We start from the raw sequence: 24,994 nt of genomic DNA on the forward strand, positions 1-24,994 counted from the left end.
GTTCATTGTAGATCCTGGATATTAGCCCTTTGTCAGATGAGTAGGTTGCAAAAATTTTCTCCCATTCTGTAGGTTGCCTGTTCACTCTGATGGTAGTTTCTTTTGCTGTGAAGAAGCTCTTTAGTTTAATTAGATCCCATTTGTCAATTTTGGCTTTTGTTGCCATTGCTTTTGGTGTTTTAGACATGAAGTCCTTGCCCACGCCTAAGTCCTGAATGGTATTGCCTAGGTGTTCTTGTAGGATTTTAATGGTTTTAGGTCTAACATTTAAGTCTTTAATCCATCTTGAATTAATTTTTGTATAAGGTGTAAGGAAGGGATCCAGTTTCAGCTTTCTACGTATGGCTAGCCAGTTTTCCCAGCACCATTTATTAAATAGGGAATCTTTCCCCATTTCTTGTTTTTGTCAGGTTTGTCAAAGATCAGATAGTGGTAGATATGCGGCATCATTTCTGAGGGCTCTGTTCTGTTCCATTGATCTATGTCTCTGTTGTTGTACCAGTTAAGGAGAATTTCTGAGGACAGTTGTCCCATGAAGACACTTTACAGAACTCTTATTCTATTTCCTACTACACTATTTTCCAATACTTTTCCCTTTATTTATGGCTACTAAGAATATTTGTTGACACAGGTTGATGGAAGAGAATAGAGAAATCAGAAATAAAGCCATGTATCTAGAGCCAACTGATCTATGACAAAGTTGACAAAGACATACACTAGGGAAAGAACACCTAAAAATGTGCTCTCCCTTTTTTTATCATAGTCAGCTCACCGACTGGCGACATCAGCTATGCCAGTCTTCTTCAGAGTGGGATGCACAGCCCACAGGGGAGCATCTAAAGTGGAGGGAGAAAATATTAAAACATCAAGAATGAAATCAAGCTTTTCAGATAGTTAAAACTTGGATTGACACTGGCTTCTGCACTGAGCCATGAGAGAATGAGACAGCCTCTAAGAAGAACAGGAATCCACAGCAAGTCGTTGATCATGACGCCTTCACTCTTGCATTTGCTTTCAACATTTTGTGACACACTGCAGCTTTCCTGTGCCTGATTAAGCTGGTCTGGCTTATACACCAAATGGACAATTTGTCAAAAAAGGTTTCTTCAACTACACCATAGTATAAGACATAATTTAACTCTGTAACTTCAAAAGCTTACCTACAACATCCATTGTATCTCTAAGTTCAGCAAACTCCAATGTCTTCACTCAGTCTTTCTGCCCACACTTTAGTTGAAACTCTCCTTATTTGTAATCTGGATGGTTAGTAGATACTGTCCTAAATGATCTTCCACCTTCAGTTTTACTCCTTTTGCAATCTACTAGCTACCCTAAGCACACTCTTCATTTAATACACATCATGTGACACACATGCCACTCTCTTGTTTGACATCATTTGTCTTAGTAGGTGCAAGTTACTGTAACAAAATACTACGGACTAGATGGCTTAAACAACGGAAATTGATTTTCTTACAGTTCTTGTATCTGGAAGTCTGAGGTTAGGGCGTCAGCATGGTTGGGTTCTGGTGAGGACTCTCTTCCTGGCTTTCAGATCCAACTTCTCACTGTGTCCTCACAGGGCCTTTGCTTGGCACATGCACTTGGAGAGAGAGAGAGATCTCTCTCATCCCCTTCTTATAAAGCCACCAATCCTATCAGATTAGAACTCCACCATTATGACCTCATTTAATCTTAATTACCTTCTAAAAGCCCTGTCTCTAAATAGTGACACTGGATGTGAGGACTCACCCCATGGGACTGGGGGAGCAGGTATAATTCAGCCCACAGCATCATTCATTAGTTCTCTATCTTCCCTCTTGTTAGATGCTGGGATCCTGGTCATGGTGTCTAAGGCTCTCCAGGATCCCATGCCAGCCTGTCTCTCTTGACTCAGCTGAAATTGTGCCTGATCCGGTATGTTGTGTTCAAGCCCTACTTAGCAGTTCCCCAGGGTATACCATGTTTTCTCTGGATTCTCTGCCTTGTTTGTCATCTTATGCCCATTTTGAATATTTTCTATTCATCCTTGTGAACAGGAAGTAGGCACATTTTCCTCCAAGAATCCTGCACTGGTAATAATTTCCTTTTACTCTATTCCTTATCCCTCTACCTTAAGTCTGTGTTAGAGGCCCTTCTTCTCTGCTCTCTGTGTAGGTTAATATCATACTACATTATAATAATTTGTTTACTTGCCTGCCTCCCATTAGATTATAAACTCTTTGAGGGCAGTGCCCATGTTTTGTTATTCTTACTATTATTTCTATTCTCAGTGGTTAATATTGTATGGTTAGATGTTAAACAAATTCTTCTTACTGAAAAATGTTTTAGTATCACCTGTAACTGTATAAAATGATAAGCATGAATATCAATATGGCTGTTACAAACTACAAAGTCTCTTACTTTCAATAAGTGTGTTGGGTAATGTCACTGCTCTTTATTGGACATGGGTATAGAGTGACTGGAAGGCAGACAGTAAGACACTGCTTAACTGTGTAGAAACAATGCCGAGGGCTGCGGGTCGGGGACAGGACAGGGAGAAGAAACATAAGTGAATCTGTTATTATTGAACAAAGCAGAGTAACATATTTAGGAAGTTTTACCTAAACCACAGTTGAGTATCAACCACTAGGAGGCCTGGATTCCCTACAGTTGAATTTCTGTCCTTTGGTGGATAAGTGCCTAATCACTGCCTAATCACTTACAACCTACCAACACTTTCCCCTCTGTAGCCCATGCAATCCGAGGCTATCCTGGCTTGCTTTGCACCGACCTTCCTGCAGAGTGGGTGTATATTAGTCTGTTCTCACACTACTAAAAATAGACGTACCCGAGACAGGGTAATTTACAAAGGAAAGAAGTTTAATTGACTCATAGTTCCACATGGCTAGAGAGTCCTCAGGAAACTTACAATCATAGCAGAAGGGGAAGCAAACACGTCCTTCTTCACATGGTGATAGAGAGGAGAAGAAATGAGAACCTAGTGAAGAGGGAAGGCCCTTATAAAACCATCAGATCTCATGAGAACTCACTCACTATCATGAGAACAGGATGGGGGAAACAGCCCCCATGATTCAATTCTCTCCACCTGGTCCTTCCCACCACATATGGTGATTATGGGAACTACAATTGACAATGACATTTGGGTGTGGGGACACAGCCAAAACATAACAGGGTGTAACACTGCTTCTCTAGATTGATTTGAATCCCATCACTCTAGGAAGGCTGTTAAAATATTCCACTTACAATGCCTCAACTGAGATGGTTGAAGAAACCATAGCAGTTCTATATGTATAGGGTAAAGGATAAAGTACTCTTGCTAGCCCAGGATAGGGCACGTGGCCAAGGCCTTCCCTTGCCAAATTTGCTGCTGTGTATGCTTTCTTGATTTTACTCTCAGGTCGGAGGAGGTGGATAGATACTCCAGTGAAGCCTTAACAATTTTTGCTTGGCTTTGAATTCTCTCTTCCTGGGACTGGAGTTTGGGGAAAAGCCTGAATGAAGCAATCGCCTGCAACATACACACACCTGCTAACCCCACTCCCTTGCCCCATAGCTAAGAAAGACTGTATTTACCCATAGAATTACCCTGGCTCCTTCTTCTTAACTGATTGTATTATACAAGAACAACTCTTTCAAGGGTAGGTCAAAGGCCATCATTCACTCCCTTCCAGTTCTCTAGATGACAGTGTCATTTTCACTTTCCTCCTACATCAGATATTTTTTGACAACTATCAACCTTCCCTAAAAAAAAATTGAAGCTATTGAGACAAATGTTTAGTTATTAGAAGTTATTTCCACAAAGAATCAGTTTCCTTACAGGTAGTCAATCATCTTTAGTGTTGTTAGGAAGATGAATATCAGGGTATGGCCAACGAATTACAAAAATGGTCAAGTTAAGAATAACTCCTTCGTAATCGTTGGTGAAGTGTTTTCAGAGTTCAGTAATTTCCAGAATTTGTACCTAGTAGTGGATAAGGGAAGATACAACACAGTAGTTGGATAATTCACTTACAAGATTTTTTTTACAGTATCTGCAAAATGCAGCCATGGGTTCTTTCTTTAGGTAACATATGTTTCTGTGTTTTAGAAGTGATGACCTGTTTTGCGCTTCTCACATACCAGTAAGACAAAATTCCCTTAGAATCGAAGAAATTTTAAACATGTCAAATAATGTATGAAGTTGAGAATTCTCTAAGGCAGAGGAATTCAGTTTTTAAGAGGGTAGAGAAATAAGCAAAATGACCCAGACATAAAACTTACCCTAAGAAAGAAAATAGCTGGGAGTGGAAAAACGATTCTTCAGAGGACAAAGATAGGAAGATAATTGGTTCAGAAGAAACACTTCCACCTGAAGTAGAGAAAAAGCAGGTTGATAACCCTTGTGGAACTATGAAGGAAGAGAACCAGTGCTGTCTTCATAATCATGGGGGCTGGGATGGCCCCCACTATTAGAGACTCTATTGTGGGCATTAAAAAGGTAGAAGAAAAAGAAGTCATTGTTCACTTGGAAAGGAACTAAAATGTTTTCAGGCCAAAGACAATTCAATACTCGGATTGAAACTATGAAGGAAAAAAAAGATAATTGATAGAGTTAAAAACAACAAAAATTAAAACCTTTTAGAGAAATTATTGAAAGAATAATATGTATTTCCCCAAATTATTGAATTTATTTACATTTCTATTTCTATTAAACCTGTGTATCATTTCAAAATAAGTGAAGTAAGTGATAGTCTTTCCCCTTTCTACGTACCAGTCTATAGGTATGTATTGAATACTTACATATATCACATGTGATGCCTGCAGAGACCACTCAATGCTATTTAAAATGGTTCAACAGATAAGCTCTGGAGCAATTAGAGTTGGAGTGAGAGATGTCCATGTGTTTACATGTATTATACTGGGAATGGAATGGTATCTATGTAATTCTGTGAACAGTTTATATTTGGACTACATCTGGATTTTTTGTCTTTCTTTCCAAAAGCAAGAAGAATAAAACTCCAGTACAGCAAATTATGGACTTGGAGAAACAAACAGAAATAACAGCATTAAAATAAAAAGGCAATTCTTGGATAAATTAGATGTCATTAAATGCCATTTTAAAAGATTATGTAATTAAAATTGAAGAGTGACAGTTTTACACTAGTTTAATAGCGTTATGCAAAGAAGAAACCATCCTAAGATGCCCCCCAAAAATGCTTTGGACAGAGAACATGGATATTTGGAAGAGAATCATTAGAAGCTGAAGGTTTCGGGAGAAAAGTACAGATCAGTCTCTCAAGTAACATATTCCCTAGCCCTATCTGTGTGAAGACTTTCTTCTCTTTTTCTAATTTTTAATATTTGTGGGTACATAATAGTATATATATTTATGAGGTACATGAAATGTTTTGATACAGATATGCTATATTAATAATCACATCATGAAAGATAGGGTATTCACCCTCAAGCATTTATTCTTTGTGTTACAAACAATCCAATCAGACTTTTTAAGTTATTTTAAACTGTACAATTAAATTATTATTGACTATAGTCACCCTGTAAAAATATGTATATATAATGCTTCACAAATTTGCATGTCATCCTTGCACAGGGCTATGCTAATATTCTAGTTACTGTTCCAATTTTAGTATATATGCTGCCAAAGCAGTGCTGTATAAAGACTTTCTTAAAAAGAATCAATTCCTTGTGAGGACAAATTTAAAGCAAAATAAAATACTGTCATGCCATTCAGGAGACGATGAGAGTTTCTCTGACCTTCAGAAATCTATTGAACTTGTCTTGAAATTCATGTCAATTTCAGAGCCAATGGATGTCCAAAGTCCACAGACAGAGGAGACGATGTTGGTAACCTGCCCATATTCCCTAACCCAAATTTCAGCTTCAAGCACTTGCATATATTTACCTTATTTGTTGGGGTCAGAGGTGCCAAGGAATCTCCTCTGTGTATAGCCCTCAAACAATGACCCACAAGAATTATATATACATACCCAGTTCCTCAGAAAATACTTCTGAGGGGTGTGTTTTACACGAACTCCTCTTGCCTAACATGATGAAGTCCACATCCACAGTGGTAAATGGCTTAATAATGAACTTCTCTGACTACCTTTTCTTCCTTGTCCCAGTTCCTCCCTGGCCTAGTGGTGGTTTTTTCCTCCTTCCAAATAAACAATTTGCACTATAGGCTGGGTGAGGTGGCTCACGCCTATAGTCCCAGCACTTTGGGAGGCCGAGCTGGGTGGATTACCTGAGGTCAGAAGTTCGAGACCAGCCTGGCCAACATGGCGAAATCCCAGCTTTACTAAAAAAGCAAAACTTAGCTGGGCGTGGTGATGCATGCCAGTAATCTCAGCTACTCCAGAGGCTGAGGCAGGAGAATCACTTGAACCCAGGATATGGAGGTTGCTGTGAGCCGAGATCGTGCCACTGCATTCCAGCCTGGGCAACAGAGCAAGACTGTCTCAAACAACAACAATAACAACAACAAACAATTTGCACTGGAGTTCTTGTCCCAGTGTCTGCTTCTGGGGACACACAAACTATGGCACCCTCCCTGAGATTTGTATGTATTCCCTGTGTGATTACATTTTTATAGGCCATGCATCCTCATAGGCTAACTCAGTTCCTCATCAGAGGAACTCAACTGCTTCTTCAGATTCCAAAAATAAATATTCACTTCCACAACTTTTATGAATTCTAAAGTCTTTATTGAAAATTTGGAGAGTCCAGGCCTGGTGGCTTACACCTGTAATCCCAGCACTTTGGGAGGGCTAGGTGGGAGGATCACTGGAGCCCAGGAGTTTGAGATCAGCCTGGGCAACATGGTGGAATCCCATCCTTACAAAAAATATTAAAAAGTAATTAGCTGGATGTGGTGGCCCACATCTGTCGTCCCTGCTAGTCTACACGATTAGGTGTGAGGATCACTTGAGCCCAGGAGATTGAGGCTTCAGTGAGCTGAGATCACTCCAGAAAGAAAATTTGGAAGGCTCTCTGGAAGTAGTCACTTTGTACAATATGCAGCTACTCTTCTTCTTCCCTTCCTCTTCCTCAATCTCTCTTTTGCAGACTACTTGGGGGAATTCCCATTCTTTTTATGTCTAGAGAGCAATTTCTTTCTTTCGTAGTTTAGGGCCAGCCAACCAGGGTGTGGAAGTCCCACATACTGCTCCAAAAATTTTATGCTATTTTCTCAAAGATAGCTGTATCCCTTAGAGGAATTCTGGAGTCATCAGTTGAAATAATAACATTTTATACACTTCATTATGGTCAAAACTTCCCTGTATGATCATCCATTCCTCTTTTTTTTTTTTTTTCCTGAGACAGGGTCTTGCTTAGTCACCCAGACTGGAGTACAGTAGTGCGATCATTGCTTACTACAGCCTCTAACTCAAGAGCTTAAGCAATCTGATTCGTCTATTTTAAATCTATTATTAATTATTATAGAATAAGAATAAAACAGTTACTCTCAAAGTTTTGTATACAGTAAACTGAATAGATTCTTTTTTCTCAGTATTTAATCATTCTCAACTCTTCTTTTTGTCATCTTGGTAAACTGAGCTAAATAAATTATCCTAGTATAGTTATGAATAATTATCTGGAATGGGTCCACCAAACTTGACCAAAGGTGGAACTAAGTTTTACTGGGCTCAGAGTTATACAATTTGGGGTGTGCTCTTAGGAAATAAAATATAAAAAAATGTAGATGAGCCTTGGAAAGTCCAGAACCCTGAAATTCAACTCTAATTAGCTTCATAATAAATCTGCTTTAGTACCTGGCTCTCTGACAAGAATACAGCATGTTTTTAAATCATCCCTTCTAAAGCAAGAAGGGGTATGTAGGACATTACAGGAATATAGCAAGTCTTAAAACCACTCCTTCTAAAACAACTAGAATATTGAGTACTTACAGTCTTCCAGGCATTGTAAGTAAGCAGTTTGCTAAGATTAATTTTTTTAATTTATTTTAATCCAAAATATACAGATGAGGATATTGTAGGACAAAGAAGTTAAAAAACTTGATTAAGTCTGCACAAGCTATAGTTTGGACAGTGGTAGTGGCTCTAAAGCCAGTACACATAACCTATACAGGTGTACCTTGTTTTATTGCACTTTGCCTTATTGCGCTTTATAGATAATGCTTTTTTGTTGTTGTTCTTAACAAATCGAAGGTTTTGTGGAAGCCTTCAGAAATTGTATTGGCATCATTTTTCCAAAATCATATGTTCACTTAATGTCTCTGTCACATTTCGGTAATCCTCACAATATTTTAAAATTTCTAATTATCATTGTATCTATTATGGTGATCCATGATCAGTGATATTTGATGTTAAATTGTCATTGTTTTGGGGCACCAAAAATGGTGCTCATATAAGTTGACAAACTTAATTAGGAAATGTTGTATGTGTTCTGACTGCTCCACTGGCTGGCCGTTCTCCAGTCTCTTTCCGTCTTCTCAGGCCACCCTATTTCCTAAGACATGACAACATTGAAATCAGGTCAATTAATAACCCTACAAAAGCCTCTAAGTATTCAAGTGAAGGAAGAGTTTCATGTTTTTCACTTTAATTCAAAAGCTAACAATGATTAAGGCTGGGTGTGATGGCTCAGGCCTGTAATCTTGGGACTTTGAGAGGCTGAGGCAGGCAGATCCCTTGAGATAAGGAGTTCGAGACTAGCCTGGCCAACATGGCAAAACCCTGTCTCTACTAAAAGTACAAAAATTAGCTGGATGTGGTGACTCACGCCTGCAGTCCCAGCTACTTGGGAGGCTGAGGCATGAGAATCACTGGAACCAGGGAGGCAGAGGTTGCCATGAGCCGAGATTGCACCACTGCACTCCAGCCTGGGCAACTGAGTGAGACTTTGTCTCCAAAAATAAAAATATAATAATAAAATAATGATTAAGATTAGTGAGGAAGGTATGTAGAAATCTGAGAGAGGTAAAAAGCTAGGCCTCTTGTGCCAAACAGCTGAGTCATTAATGCAGAGAAAAAGTTCTTGGAAAAAAAAAAAGTACTGTTCTCTTCCAGTGAATACACAAATAAGAAAACAAACATCCTTATTGCTGATATAAAGAAAGTTTGAGTGGTCTAGGTAGAAGACTAAACCAGCCATAACATTCCCTTAAGTCAAAGCCTAATCCAGAGAAAGGCCCCAACTCTACAATTATATGATGGCTAAGAGAGGTAAAGAAGCTGCAGAAGAACAATTTGAAGCCAGCAGAAGTTTGTTCATGAGGTTTATGGAAAGAAGCCATCTTCATAACATAAAAGTGCAAGATGAAGCAGCAAATGTGAAGTAGAAGTTGCACCAAGTTATCCAGAAGATCTAGCTAAGATTATTGATGAAGCAGGCTATCCTAAACAACAGATTTTCAATGTCAACAAAACAGCTTTCTACTGGAAGAAGATGCCATCTGGGACTTTCATAGCTAGAGAGGAGAAGTCAATGTCTGAGCTTCAAATCTTCAAAAGACAGGCTGATTCTCTTGTTAGGGGCTAATGCAGCTGATGACGTTAAGCTGAAATGAATGCTCATTTATTACTCCAAAATCCTAGAGCTCTTATGATATGGTTTGGCTGTGTCCCCACCCAAATCTCATCTTGAATTCCCACATGTTGTAGGAGGGACCCAGTGGGAGGTAAATGAATCATGGGGGCAGGTCTTTCCCATGCTGTTCTCGTGATGGTGAATAAGTCTCACGAGAGGTGATGGTTTTAAAAAGAGGAGTTTCCCTGCACAAGCTCTCTTCTCTTGTCTGCCACCATGTGAGACATGCCTTTCACCTTCCACCATGATTGTGAGGCCTCCTCAGTCATGTGGAACTATAAGTCCATTAAACCTCTTTCTTTTGTAAATTTCCCAGTCTTGAGTATGTCTTTATCAGCAGCATGAGAACAGACTAATACACCTTAGGAAGTATGCTAAATCGACTCTGCCTATGCTCCATAAGTGAAACAAAAAGCCTGGATGACAGCATATCTGTTGTAAGCATGGTTTATTGAATATTTTAAGCCCATTGTTGAGAACTATCACTCAGAAAAAAATTCCTTTCAAATATTACTGCTCATTGACAATGCACCTAGTCACCCAAGAGCTCTAATGGTGGTGTACAAGATTAATGTTGTTTTCATGCCTGTCAACACAACATCTATTCTGTATCCCATGGATCAAGGAGTCATTTTGACTTCCAAGTTTTATTATTTAAGAAATACATTTTGCAAGGCTATAGCTGCCATAGATAGTGATTCCTATGATGGACCTGGGGAAGGTAAGTTAAAAACCTTCTAAAGTATTCACTGTTCTAGGTAATAATATTTATGATTCATGAGAGATTGTCAGGATGTCAACATTAGCAGCAGTTTGGAAGAGGTTGATTCCAACACTCATTGGATGAGTTTGAGGTGTTCAAGACTTCAGTGGGAAAAGTAGCTGCAGATGTGGTGGAAATAGGAAGAGAACTGGAATCGGAAGCGGAACACATCTTCAGAGATGTGACCAAATTGCTGCAATCTCATGATAAAACTGATGAATGAGGAGTTGCTTCTTAAGAATGAGCATAAAAAGTGATTTCCTCAAATGGAATATAATCCTAGTGAAAATGCTATGAACATTGCTGAAATGACAACAAAGGATGTAAAATTTTATATAAACGTAGTTGATATAGCAGGGGCAATGTTTGAGAGCATTGACTAATTTTGAAAAATGTTCTAGTGCCAGTACAATGCTATCAAACAACACTGCATGCTACAGAGAATTCTTCCATGAAAGGAAGAGTCCATCAATGTGGTACACTGCATTATCTTATTTTAAGAAATTGCCACAGCCTCCCTAATATTCATCAACCAATGCCCTGCAGCCATCAATCAAGGCAAGACCTTCTACAAGCAAAAAGACTCCAACTTGCTGAGGGCTCAGAAAACTGATAGCATTTTTTTAGCAATAAAGTAATTCTTAATTAAGATATGTAACTTTTTTAGACATAATGTGATTGCACAGTTAATAGACTACAGTATAGTATAAACATAGCCTTTATATGCACTGGGGAACTACAAACTGTGCATGACTTGCTTTGTTGCAATATTTATTGTATTGCAGTGGTCCAGAACTGAGCCAACAAATAGTCAAGGTATGCTTGTATACACTATACTGCCTCTGAAAACTTTATCTTCTCAGTTCCTAAATAGTTCACTATCTCTAAAAGGGATATAAATCAAATATAAATCCATCATAAACAATAAAGCTCTGCTTTCTACCTTAGTGCTCAACCCATATTACTGTGGAGGTAATCAGATCAGCCATATGCCCACACAGAGGGGCGTCAAAGGCCCAGTGATCTCGAGAGGTTTTTTTTCTGATTCTCTCCAAAATAAAATTAAAATGTATGTATGTCCTATTAAGCTGAGATAATTTCTATTAGCTCAGGCCAGTTTTTCTGTGCAATGGAGTAATAGTACAATTACTACAGAGAAGTAGGTTCAAATAGAGAGTCTCTGAGGCAACTCAGATTCCTGTGTTAGTGAATTGGCTGAGGGCAGTGAAGTATAAACGTCTACTAGGATTGTAATAAATACCCTGTGGGGTATTTTTCCAGTTTACAAATATCCATATCCCATTGTCCTTTGTCTGTTATGCTTGACCATAATCATCTTTCAATTCTAGTTGATTGAACCAAAATAGATTACTTTGCCTAACCTGAGCCAAGCAGATATTTCCAGGGAATTCGTAATTGATACTAATCTATTTTTGTTCAGCTGGGAGCAATGGTCAACTTAGAAGTGTAGGGTAACTCTCTACCATCTACTACATGAGAGTCAGAGAAAGCCAATTCACAGAGAAATAATCTGTCAAAGAAATTTTCTATTCATGGAGTGTAGCTGTATGTTTTCTACTTTGGGATTTATAATATATCTCTCTAACATTTATAATGTTTGGGATTTTTCTGTTTATGTCTTAATCTAGCTTTAGTTCATTTCTGTTCATTGCAACCCACAGAGTCCTGATTAATACAGAGATATAACCCAAAATTTACAATTATTTTAAAAAACTTTTTATTAAGTTTACTCGTTCAGAATTGTAACTAAAAACTGTTATGACACTTTTAGAATATAATAAACAAGAGCCAGAGTGTTCAGAGTCATCTGTGACTAGGGATATATCTCAGTGTGATGTGGCCAAGACTGGTAATTTCTGAAGGTGATGGTTACTTCAAAGTGTGTAGCATTAAATATGTCTTTACCACATACTTTCATAATTCCATGTTATCTTTTTAAAAGCTGAGGTCATCTTATTTTTAGTTTCTTCAAATCGTTAATGTATTCCTGTTTTTCCTCTTCATGGAAACTTTTGATAATGAATCCCTGCTTTATTAAAGCTTGAGGCTTTTTAAAAGTTCAATTTCACATGAAGTCAAGGTCTTAAAATTCCTTATGGGTAAGTGCTTTTTGCTTTATTTTCATCTCATTTACTAGATTAGTTATAGCCTTAATATCAAACTTTCATTTGATATTTCATGTGTTTGTGTGTGGATGCATGCATATCTGTATGCATGTATAATAGTAACTATCTAAAATAAATTATGATACTAAAAGCAAGTGACAGGTGAATATCATCCCTATTAACTGATTAAATAAAAGTAATTTCACTAGTTAATCAGATGTAATCCATATATGTATATAGTTATTTGGGGGTCTAGGGTAATTTGAGTATTTTCCAAAGTACAGGATGTTTCTTTTACTAATAATGTCTATTTTGATTGTCTACCTGAGTCTGTTAAATTTTTCTACTCATGAGAAATATGTAATTTTAGAAAAAGTTGATAAAAATATTTTAAAAGGAAAATGTCACTCATTTTTTAAGCAAATAGTGATATATTTTAGTTACAAAAATTGGAAAATGGGTTTATATTTCCTTCAAATTATTATGTCTCATGAGTAGTTTAAAAGTTTTGGATTCTCATCCTTATACCTTCAAAAAAGACAAGAAAATAAAATTACACAAAACAAAACACAGATTTGATTCTTCCAGGAAGAGCTAACGGCATTTCCATATCATTACAGTCCCCATTGTTATTTCTGAAACAGCAGATATTTAAATTTGGAGCTATATTTACTATTAAAAGTCCCATAATGTAATAGAAACAGTAGGAATCATCAAGCCACATCTCTTTACATCTCTAATACATAAGTAGTGTGTCCTCACGTGACATTACTAAGATAAAACAGGGAAAATGAAATTTTATGATAACTGATTGCAATTTTCTTGTAGCAACCTGAGCTGGGAGAATCTTATGTAGAAATTAGAACTACAGTTAAAACTTAAAAAGGATACAGCAACCATTATGCACTAAATACCTTAGTTCTGGGGCATGACTTTTTACTGATTTTAATTTTTTTTGTGAAACAGATTGTGTTAGTCCATTCTCACGCTGCTGTAAGGAAATACCTGAGACTGAGTAATTTATAAAGGAAAGAGGTTTAACTGACTCAACTCTGAATGGTTGGGGAGGTCTCAGAAAACTTACAATTGTGATGGAAGAGTAAGCAAACACATCCTTCTTCACATGGCAGTGGGAGAAAGAAGGTCCAAGCAAAGGAAGAAAAGCCCCTTATAAAAGCATCAGATCTCACGAGAACTCACTCACTATCATGAGAACAGCATGAGGTTAAATGCATCCATGAGACTTCTACTGGGTCCCTCCCACGGCACGTGGGGACTATGGGAACTACAACTCAAGATGAGATTTGGGTGGGGACATAGCCAAACCGTATTGCAGACCATATATAAAAAGTACATAAAACATGTAGGTACAATTTGCTTGTCTTTATAGTTTTGTCACATATATATTCGCCCTGGAATAATATGAGTTTACCTTTTATTATTTTTGAACTTTATAGACATGAAAAGTACTGTCTGTATCTTTTGATGAATTACTGTTTTTCACTGAACATTATGACTTTTTTTTAGAAATGTACTTTAAGTTCTAGGGTACATGTGCACAACGTGCAGGTTTGTTACATATGTATACATGTGTCATGTTGGTGTGCTGCACCCATTAACTCATCATTTACATTAAGTATATCTCCCTATGCTATCCCTCCCCCAACCCCATGACAGGCCCCGGGGTGTGATGTTCCCCTTCCTGTGTTCAAGTGTTCTCATTGTTCAATTCCCACCTATGACTGAGAACATGCGGTGTGTGGTTTTTTGTCCTTGTGATAGTTTGCTGAGAATGATGGTTTCCAGCTTCACCCATGTCCCTACAAAGGACATTAACTCATCCTTTTTTATGGCTGCATAGTATTCCATGGTGTATATGTGCCACATTTTCTTAATCCAATCTCTCTTTGATGGACATTTGGGTTGGTTCCAAGTCTTTGCTATTGTGAATAGCGCTGCAGTGAACGTACGTGTGCATGTGTCTTTATAGCAGCATGATTTATAATCCTTTGGGTATATACCCAGTAATGGGATGGCTGGGTCAAATGGCATTTCTAGTCCTAGATCCTTGAGGAATTGCCTCACTGTCTTCCACAATGGTTGAACTAGTTTACAGTCCCACCAACAGTGTGAAAGTGTTCCTATTTCTCCACATCCTCTCCATCACCTGTTGTTTCCTGACTTTTTAATGATCGCCATTCTAACTGGCATGGGATGGTATCTCATTGTGGTTTTGATTTGCATTTTTCTGATGGCCAGTGATGATGAGCATTTTTTCATGTGTCTGCTGGCTGCATAAATATCTTCTTTTGAGAAGTGTCTGTTCATATCCTTCACCCACTTTTTGATGGGGTTGTTTGTTTTTTTCTTGTAAGTTTGTTTGAGTTCTTTGTGGATTCTGGATATTAGCCCTTTGTCAGATGAGTAGATTGCAAAATTTTTCTCCCATTCTGTAGGTTGCCTGCTCACTCTGATGGCAGCTTCTTTTGCTGTGCAGAAGCTCTTTAGTTTAATTAGATACCATTTGTCAATTTTGGCTTTTGTTGCCATTGCTTTTGATGTTTTAGACATGAAGTCATTGCCCATGCCTATGTCCTGAATGGTATTGCCTAGGTTTTCTTCTAGGGTTTTTCTGGTTTTAGGTCTAACATTTAAGTCTTTAATCCATCTTGAATTAATTTTTGTATGAGGTGTAAGGAAGGGATCCACTTTCAGCTTTCTACATATGGCTAGCCAGTTTTTCCAGCACCATTTATTAAATAGGGAATCCTTTCCCCATTTTTTGTTTCTGGCAGGTTTGTCAAAGAGCAGATAGTTGTAGATGTGTGGTATTATTTCTGAGGGCTCTGTTCTGTTCCATTGGTCTATATCTCTGTTTTGGTACCAGTACCATGCTGTTTTGGTTACTGTAGCCTTGTAGTATAGTTTGAAGTCAGGTAGCGTGATGCCTCCAGCTTTGTTCTTTTGGCTTAGGATTGTCTTGTCAATGTAGGCTCTTTTTTGGTTCCATATGAACTTTAAAGTATTTTTTTCCAATTCTGTGAAGAAAGTCATTGGTAGCTTGATGGGGATGGCATTGAATCTATAAATTACCTTGGGCAGTATGGCCATTTTCATGATATTAATTCTTCCTATCCATGAGCATCGAATGTTCCTCCATTTGTTTGTGTCCTCTTTTATTTCATTGAGCAGTGATTTGTAGTTCTCCTTGAAGAGGTCCTTCACATCCCTTGTAAGTCAGGTTCCTAGGTATTTTATTATCTTTGAAGGAATTGTGAATGGGAGTTCACTCATGATTTGGCTCTCTGTTTGTCTGTTACTGGTGGAATGCTTGTGATTTTTGCACATTGATTTTGTATCCTGAGACTTTGCTGGAGTTCCTTCCCAGCTTGAGGAGATTTTGGACTGAGATGATGGGGATTTCTAAATATACAATCATGTCATCTGCAAGCAGGGACAGTTTGACTTCCTCTTTTCCTAATTTAATACGCTTTATTTCTTTCTACTGCCTGATTGTCCTGGCCAGAACTTCCAACACTATGTTGAATAGGAGTGGTGAGAGAGGGCATCTCTGTCTTGTGCCAGTTTTCAAAGGGAATGCTTCCAGTTTTTGCCCATTCAGTATGATATTGGCTGTGAGTTTGTCATAGATAGCTCTTACTATGTTGAGATGTGTCCCATCAATACCTAATTTATTGAGAGTTTTTAGCATGAAGGGCTGTTGAATTTTGTCAAAGGCCTTTTCTGCATCTATTGAGATAATCATGTGGTTTTTGCTTTTGGTTCTGTTTATGTGCTGGATTACATTTATTGATTTGCATATGTTGAACCAACCTTGCATCCCAGGGATGATGCCTGCTTGATCATGGTGGATAAGCTTTTTGATGTGCTGCTGGATTCAGTTTGCCAGTATTTTATTGAGGATTTTTGCATCGATGTTCATCAGGGATATTGGTCTAAAATTCTCTTTTTTTGTTTTGTCTCTGCCAGGCTTTGGTATCAGGATGATGCTGGCCTCATAAAATGAGTTAGGGAGGATTCCCTCTTTTTTTATTGACTGGAATAGTTTCAGAAGGAATGGTACCACTCCTCCTTGTACCTCTGGTATAATTCGGCTGTGAATCCGCCTGGTACTGGACATTTTTTGGTTGGTAGGGTATTAATTATTGCCTCAATTTCAGAACCTGTTTTTGGTCTATTCCGGGATTCAACTTCTTCCTGGTTTAGTCTTCGGAGGGTGTATGTGTCGAGGAATTTATCCATTTCTTCTAGATTTTCTAGTTTATTTGCACAGAGATATTTATAGTATTCTCTGATGGTAGTTTGTACTTCTGTGGGATCAATGGTGATATCCCCTTTATCATTTTTTATTGCATCTATTTGAGTCTTCTCTCTTTTCTTCTTTATTAGTCTTGCTAGTGGTCTATGAATTTTGTTGATCTTTTCAAAAACCAGCTCCTGGATTCATTGATTTTTTGAAGAGTTTTTTGTGTCTCTATTTCCTTCAGTTCTGCTGTGATCTTAGTTATTTCTTGCCTACTGCTAGCTTTTGAATGTGTTGGCTCTTGCTTTTCTAGTTCTTCTAATTGTGATGTTAGGGTGTCAATTTTAGATCTCTCCTGCTTTCTCTTGTGGGCATTTAGTGCTATAAATTTGCCTCTACACACTGCTTTAAATGTGTCCCAGAGATTCTGATATGTTGTGTCTTTGTTCTCACTGGTTTCAAAGAACATCTTTGTTTATGCTTTCATTTTGTTATGTACCCAGTAGTCATTCAGGTGTAGCTTGTTCAGCTTCCAAGTAGTTGAGTGGTTTTGAGTGAGTTTCTTAATCCTGAGTTCTAGTTTGATTGCACTGTGGTCTGTGAGACAGTTTGTTATAATTTCTGTTCTTTTACATTTGCTGAGGAGTGCTTTACTTCCAACTATGTGGTCAATTTTGGAATAAGTGCGATGTGGTGCTGAGATATTACTTTATTTTTAAAAAGATTTATCCATTTGTAAATCCTCATGTCATTCATTTTCACTTCAAATAATAATCTAATTTTAACAGATATTTTTAATCCATTATACTCCTGGTAAATATCTAGATTGTTTCCAGGTTTAAAAATGTGTTTGTTTTTGGTATGACTATATTGTTGTGAACATTCTTACATTTGTTTGTCTCTCTCTCTCACTCTCTCTTTCTGTGTGTGTGTGTGTTTATGTATAAAATATGTTGCTCTAAGCTATATATTTAGAATTAAAATTGCTGAGTCAAAGGATATGTGCACATTTGAATTTACTAGATAATTAACGCCAATTGTTTTACATTTTATGCTGTTTAGTAGTTCCAGCCTTATGTGAGAGATTCCCTACTCTAAATAAGTCAACATTAAGATTTACTGAGGTTTATTATTATTATTATTATACTTTATTAGGGTACATGTGCACAATGTGCAAGTTTGTTACGTATATATCCATGTGCCATGTTGGTGTGCTGCACCCATTAACTCGTCATTTTGCATTACGTGTATCTCCTAATGCTGTCCCATTACTGAGCTTTCAATTGTTATCAACCTAATGAGTGAGTGAATGATATATAGCACATAGTTATGGGTTTAATTTGCCTTTCTCTGATTACTAAGGAGGTTTAATAATTTTTTAATACATTGGCATGCTATTTGATTATCTTTTTAAAAATGTTTGTTTACAACTTTTTGCTCAATTTTCCTGAGTTTATTATTGACTTGTAGGAATTCTTTATATATTACAAATGTTAATTCTGTGTCACTTAAGTGTTTTGCAATTACTTTCTTCCAGGACTACTTATAGTTTGCATTTTTCTTCTTATAGTGTCATTTAATGAATATAAAATATAAGTTTTAGTAAGGTTAATTTTATATTTCCTTTATGTTTTGAGCTTTAGTGTTTTATTTAAAAAATACTTTCTAGCCAGATAATAGTTTTCTCTAAAATACAAAAAATTTTGTTTTGATAATGTATGTTTCTAATTCTTCTGTAATTGATTTTTTGTGTAGGTTTAAAGTAGCATTTTTTTGTTTTTATTTATTTCTGTGTAGATAACCAATTATAACTATACCAATCATGGGACAGTCTATTTATTCCAACCTATCTGTATATCCTGGTCTCTCATTGCTTAAGTCTCCATGTACTCACGAGGCTCTTTTGGTGCTTACTTCCAGTATTGCATTGGCCTACCTATTCATGCACCAATATAACACTGATTTAAACATGTTAACTTTATTCTTAACCTTGATATTTAATAGGAAAGTCCTCTGTCTTGCACTTCTTAGTAGTATATTGGATACTCTTTCTCTTTAATCTTCCATATACATAATAGAAATAGTTAATTAGCCCCCATTAGAAAAAAAAGCCTACAATTTGGTTGAAAGCCTTCAATCTACAGACCAACTTGGGAAAAATTCCTGTTTTTACAAATTGATTCTATCTATGTACATGGTGTACTTCTGCATTTGCTTAAGTCTTTAATGTCTTTCAATAATATTTTCTAATTTTCTACATAATGTTCTTACATATCTTTTTCAAGATTTACATATAGTACCTTTTTTAAAATGCGTTTGTAATTTACTTTTATATTAATGACACTTTCTGAGTAATTCTGTTACATAAATTTGAACTTTCATACATTTGTATATTGAACTTTCTAATATTTTTCACCTAAGAAAATTCTTTCTTAAATTCCAATAGTTTGTCTATAATAGGTCATGTCTGTTCTTTGTAGAAAATTATATCAGTTGAAATTATAGCAGTTTAGTTCCTTCTTTGTTGAATCACTCAGGATAAACTAGATTATGCTGAAGTAAGTAATGACCTCAAGATAACAGCAACTTGGCCGGGCATGGTGGCTCACGCCTGTAATCCCAGCACTTTGGAAGGCTAAGGCCAGTGGCCTGAGGTCAGGAGTTTGAGACCAGTCTGACCAACATGGAGAAACCCCGTCTCTACTGAAAATACAAAATTAGCCAGGGGGTGGTGGCACATGCCTGTAATCCCAGCTACTTGGGAGGCCAAGGCAGGAGAATCACTTGAACCCGGGAGGCAGAGGTTGCAGTGAGCCGAGATGGCGCCTTTGCACTCCAGCCTGAGCAACAAGAGCAAAACTCCAACTCAAAATAAAATGAAAATAAAAATAAAAAGAGTAAAAATGTTGATTAAGATTAACATCCACAAAATAGAAACAAATAGAAAACATGAAGAAAAGAAGATTCTCTCCGTCAAAAACATTTGGATTGGTTAATAGTTGTTATTTGCTCTTACACTTTTCTTGATCAACTGGGAAGTTATACATTAAAATTTTACTAATTTAGCATATTTAATCATGTGTGTTAAATGTAACAAAATCTAAAGTTAATAAAATCTTCATCATTCTCTCGAATAATGCTAGAATTTAAATGTTTTAAATCTGATCACCTGCTTTTTAATATGCTATTGTTGTATGGGATTTTTATTATTTCTTGATTTTATACCAACACCACAAAGTAGTTATTTTCATTATAGTTTTATAGAGTAAATATATCTAGTTTAACATTTTCCTCCCCCAACCCCCACTGCTTTTTTTTTTTTTCAGACATTTCTTCTTGAAGGAAGTACATCTTTGAGAATTTTTTTTTTTAAATTTTTTTTTTTTTTTTTTTTTTTTTTTAAGAGAGAGGATCTTACTCTGTCACTTAGGCTAGAGTACAGTGGCATAATCATAGATTACTGCAGCCTAGAACTCCTGGGCTCAAGTGGTCCTACAGCCTCAGCCTCCTGAGCAGCTGGGACTACAGGTGAGTGCCACAATGCCTGCCTAGTTTTTTTAAGAAATATTTTTTAGAATCGGGGTTCTCACTTTGTTACCCAGGCTGGTCTCTAAATCCTGGCTTCCAGCAATTCTCCTGCCTTAGCCTTCCAAAGGATTTTGTTTCATGAGAGGCTTTTACCTTTGCACGATCAATTTTCCTAATTAAAAAAATCTTTATTTTCTCTTCTTTGAATATTCTTTCTGCTAAATATGTAATTCATTATTTCCAGTTATTTAGCTGATTGACAATATTTGAGCTTCTTTCTCTTTGTTGCTCTTTTTGAAAAACCAGTTATCTCTGTAATTATTGTTTCTTTTTACCTAGTCTGTCTTATATTTGGCCACTTTTAGAATCCTTCAATTTAAAGATTTTCTCTTTAGCTTTGTCTAAATGTTCTTTTTAGTTATCTCATGATATTCTTAATACAATAATTACATCTTATTTTTCCAGAAATTCTATTTGATGTCTTTCCAAATCTGCCCAATGTCCATTTCTTCATCACATGAATGACCCTATGTTTTATTTTTAAAAATATGTGAAATATTCTAATTTAATATTCTATATCTGTTAGTTCATATACCTTCGGTCTTTGTAAGTATGATTGTGAAGTTTTTTTGTTTCTGCTTTCACTCTTTCTTGGTGGCTTCTTACCATATGTTTTAGGAACAGTTTCAGTTATGAAACTGTGTTTTTAAGTCTTGAAATCTTATCCGTAGTAATTCTTTGAGAACTGGATTTAAAGATAGATTTTCCATAGAAGATTTGTATATGCCTATACTAGGAACCTGGAGAAATAATTAACTGAGGTATATTTTAAACTAAACATTTGCCTTGAGATTTTCAGGGGCCAAATAGGAATCTGAATTCCCAAACCCTATGAGTATAGAGTCACAATTAGGAATTTTTTTTGGAAACTTTTCTCCTCATTTTTTGCTAAATTAACCCAGAAGCAAAGCTAAAAAGGCAAGTGTTCTTTAAAGTGGTAGGTTGTTTTTTAGGTCACTGACAGAAGGCTTTATACTTCTGGGGGTCCCATCTTTTTGAGGAGATTATCTTACCTCTAACTAGTTCTGGTCCTAGCTTTGCCCTGCCCTGTTTTCTCATAATGGCACCTTTGACCGTGACAGGTCAGCAAATGCCTTCAGGACAAAAAGCTTCAAGGCTTCCTTGCTACTGCAGATTGACTTTCTTGTGATTCCTTGCCTCTGAGGAAATCTCTTATTTTCCCCACTATCTCATTCTTTTTTATCCAAAATTTTTTAGTGTTTTCTATTGGGAAAAGTTTCTTTACACATTTAGAATTCTCTTTTTTGAGAAATTAAATTATCTCTACAAAATTTAGGGTATTTGGGTGCATCAGAGATTATAGTTCTGAACACAAGAATGGCCCCTGGCACTATTACCTTTTGGTTCAAAGTTGTGCTTTGGGCATTTATTAGCGGTATAATCTTGGGAAAGTTACTTAACCACATCTGCTTCAGTTTCTTTATGGGATTAATATTAATAATTGTGCCTAACTTACAGAGTTGTTAAAGTTATTAAGTGAATTTAATAGTTAAAATGGTAACATACACATTGAACATACTCAGTAAGTGCTAGTAGTAGTAGTATTCTCAATGATAAAGTTGGGAAAAAACTGAATGTTGTTTCTTGTTAGGTCAGTTTGCATAGGCAGGAATTATTGAGTTGGGAAAGTCAAACTTTGTAAAATGTGTACTTGTAGGTTGAGTTAATGATGACGGGATCTTACGAGTAAGAAAAGCTATATCTTGCCTTTTTTACTGTCTCAAATTGGAGGTTGTACACTTTGACTTTAAACTTGCTTCCCATAAAGGTCAAATCATTGATCTTGATGGCATTAAGCTCACGTTGCCAATTTTGCCAAAGCTTTTTTGATAAAGATCACCTGGATCCTTGAATAAAATGCTTTTTCTCAGAATCCTTCCCTGAAGATTCTGATTCAAAAGGCCTATGTTGGGTCCTGGAAAACTTATTTTAATAAGTGATGCAGGGGAATCTGGGAGCTACAAACATGTGGCATCAAGTAACAGAATAAATGCAGCATGTATTCTGGTTTCACCTAAGATAGAAATGTCTCAGAAAAGTCATTTGCTTTTCATTGAATTTTATTTAACTGTAAAATGGAGATAATTCTTGTGGACCTTTGTCATCAGCCAGTTAAGAAAAGATGGGTATGAAACAGCTTTGTGCATTTTTGAGAAGCAATAACAACTTCAATTGCAGCCAAATGATTTTCTAAGTTATAGTTTTGGCCCTCCTTTTGGAGTTTGCATTTTAGTTATATCCTATGAATGTATCCAGCTGAACCAATAACATTTTCTTGAATTCTCTTATACTATAGTACAAGTTCCTCTTCCATAGTTTCCCTCACATTGTCTGAAACCTTCTTCTATCACTCCAGAGATGCTTTTAAAATAAACATCATTAGGAATTTTACTTAAAGTGTATTTGTCATAAGAAGACTGAGTTCACAAATAGCGTGCCGTCAGATCAGCTCAAATCTCATATATTGTGGGTTGGTTGAATCCAATATGACTAACAAGGGTTGTCTTACTTATTTTGTTTTGTAAGGGCAGTTTTGTGAAAATATAGGTTGATATTACTAGGTTTCTACAGTCATAAAGCAGAAATATGCATGCGTATTAGAAAAAGTGTTTTAGCTACTAACATAAAGATATAACTTTCTGCTTTCTATCATATATTCCTGATCGTACTTCACCAAGTTCTTATGAGTTGTTTGCACCATGGCTCCCTCACTTTATTTAAAATTTTAGGACCACGAGGTACCAGATATCTACATACTAAAGTATATATTTATTCAAAAATGTTTCCAAACCGTAAGAAAGTTTGCCATTTAGATATTTTCAGCCCATTTAGTGAATGTTACGCATGTTACATTGAAAAAATGGATAAGATGATGTGGCTGCTGCTCTTGTACTAATGCAATTTTGCTCCCACAACTCCACTCCCCACCAATCTCACTAGAATAAAAAAGTATGAATGACTTTTAATAACAAGATTCTTCTTTCTTCCATATATTGAATCGGTTCTGATTATGGAGTGTAGCCCTATGATTCATTTGTACCCAACATTGTAAGTTCTGAGGAAGGAGCAATTAGACTCTAACAATGGGATTTCAGAACATAATGGACAATATGCCAGGTATTTAGTTTCAGGATCTTCATTTCTATTCACATCTCTATGTACTGTGCTATTTTTCCTTAATTTAATTTTAGCGCCATTATTGTATCTTGTTTAATTTTTTATAGCTTGCTATAATTAAGCCTTTATTTGGAAGTCATTTTAAAATCACTGCATTGTTGTCATGGAATTGTTGGTAATATGTGATTACATTATGTTGTCTTTTGCAGGGACACTCTTGTAAATGAAGCATTATCCTCAGAGATTTTCTTGGCTGAAAATGTAAGTAATTAAAAATGTAAACAAATATTATCTGTTACATATGCTGTAATAACAAATACTTCAGTATAACACAAGTTACTGTCTCTTTTAGGATACAGTTTAATCCTTCTACAATATGTTTTATAAATGGGCAAATAAGTAATCAATATCTTATGTACAATGGCCTACAGATGCCCAGGGCTTTCATATGCTCTGTCTTTGAGTACTGTACATTTCTTAACTGACATTATCAATAATCTTTTAGCATTATTTGTCATTTTAACAAATGCCAGCTAAGGAGATGTAAAAAAATAGAATCAACTATCAAAAATTCCCAAATGATACACAATAGAACTATTAGTCCAGGAAAATGGGAATTATTTGTCTATGGCTGGTAGGGTGAAAATTAATATATCCTGTTTGGAAGGCACTTTGGCAATACGTATCAAAGGCCTAAAAATGTGCATAACCTTTTACTCATTAATTTATTTATTAAATATTATCCTAAAAGTCATTGAGATATACACAAAGAAGTGTGTACATAATATTTATCATTATATTATTTCTAATGTCAAAATATCATAAATAACCTAAGCATATGCCTGCAGAGAATTGGTTAAATAGAATGTGGTAAATCCAAAAAGAGTATACTATACAGTTATTAAAAATCAAAATGTAGGGGAAAGTAAATAATATTATAGCATAAACAGTTTATATTACATGGATAAGCAACAACAAATAGAAATGGGGTAAACAAAGGACACTTTTCTAATGATTATTTAGCTATGTGTAAAATAATTCATGATGGGAACATCAGCAAGATAGTGGAGTAGGTGATACCAGCTTTCATTCCACCACACAAAAACCAGAAATTAGACAGCTATCAAAAAATGACAATAGCCTTAGGAGGGCTCAAGAGTCCAGTTAAGAACCTGCAGCAATACAATGGAGCAAAAAGCAATAAATAACCACACAGATATGATTGCTGGGGAAATTGGCATAGTGGAGACATCTAGAGATGGCTAGGAACAAAGTAGCAGATTGAGAATTCTCAGTATCAGCCATATGGTGGGTGCCACTATTGTGCCCAGTGACTTGCTTTGCAGAGGACTCCAACAGCCTTTGCTGCTAAGTACCTCAACATCACTTGTGGCAGCTTTGAACTCCCTGCAGAGTGCCCTTAGTGTTCATCAGTGCAGACCTCAGTGGCCTGCTCCACAGAGGATATCATCAGCTTTTACCAGTGAAGTAATTAACAGCCATTACTGCTGCAGACACCCTGGAAAGAGAAACACTACTCTGCCCTTTAGCTCCAGGAAGGAGTCG

At 36.4% G+C, this 24,994-nt stretch overlaps 1 long non-coding RNA gene and 1 other non-coding gene across 2 annotated transcripts; one reads left to right on the forward strand and one right to left on the reverse strand.

Annotated features, from left to right (window-relative positions):
- The first annotated feature begins 1,851 nt into the window (after window positions 1-1,851).
- On the forward strand, window positions 1,852-23,689 carry LOC131383041 (uncharacterized). Its single transcript, XR_009212747.1, has 3 exons — window positions 1,852-1,914; window positions 23,333-23,428; window positions 23,638-23,689. It is a non-coding gene; the product is annotated as an uncharacterized LOC131383041 (long non-coding RNA).
- LOC116809838 (U6 spliceosomal RNA) lies at window positions 5,546-5,647 on the reverse strand. The gene has a single exon (XR_004370017.1). It is a non-coding gene; the product is annotated as a U6 spliceosomal RNA (small nuclear RNA).
- Window positions 23,690-24,994: the final 1,305 nt, after the last annotated feature.

The sequence above is a fragment of the Hylobates moloch genome, unplaced genomic scaffold (genome assembly GCF_009828535.3).
Source record: "Hylobates moloch isolate HMO894 unplaced genomic scaffold, HMol_V3 SCAFFOLD_1, whole genome shotgun sequence".
NCBI lineage: Eukaryota > Metazoa > Chordata > Mammalia > Primates > Hylobatidae > Hylobates > Hylobates moloch.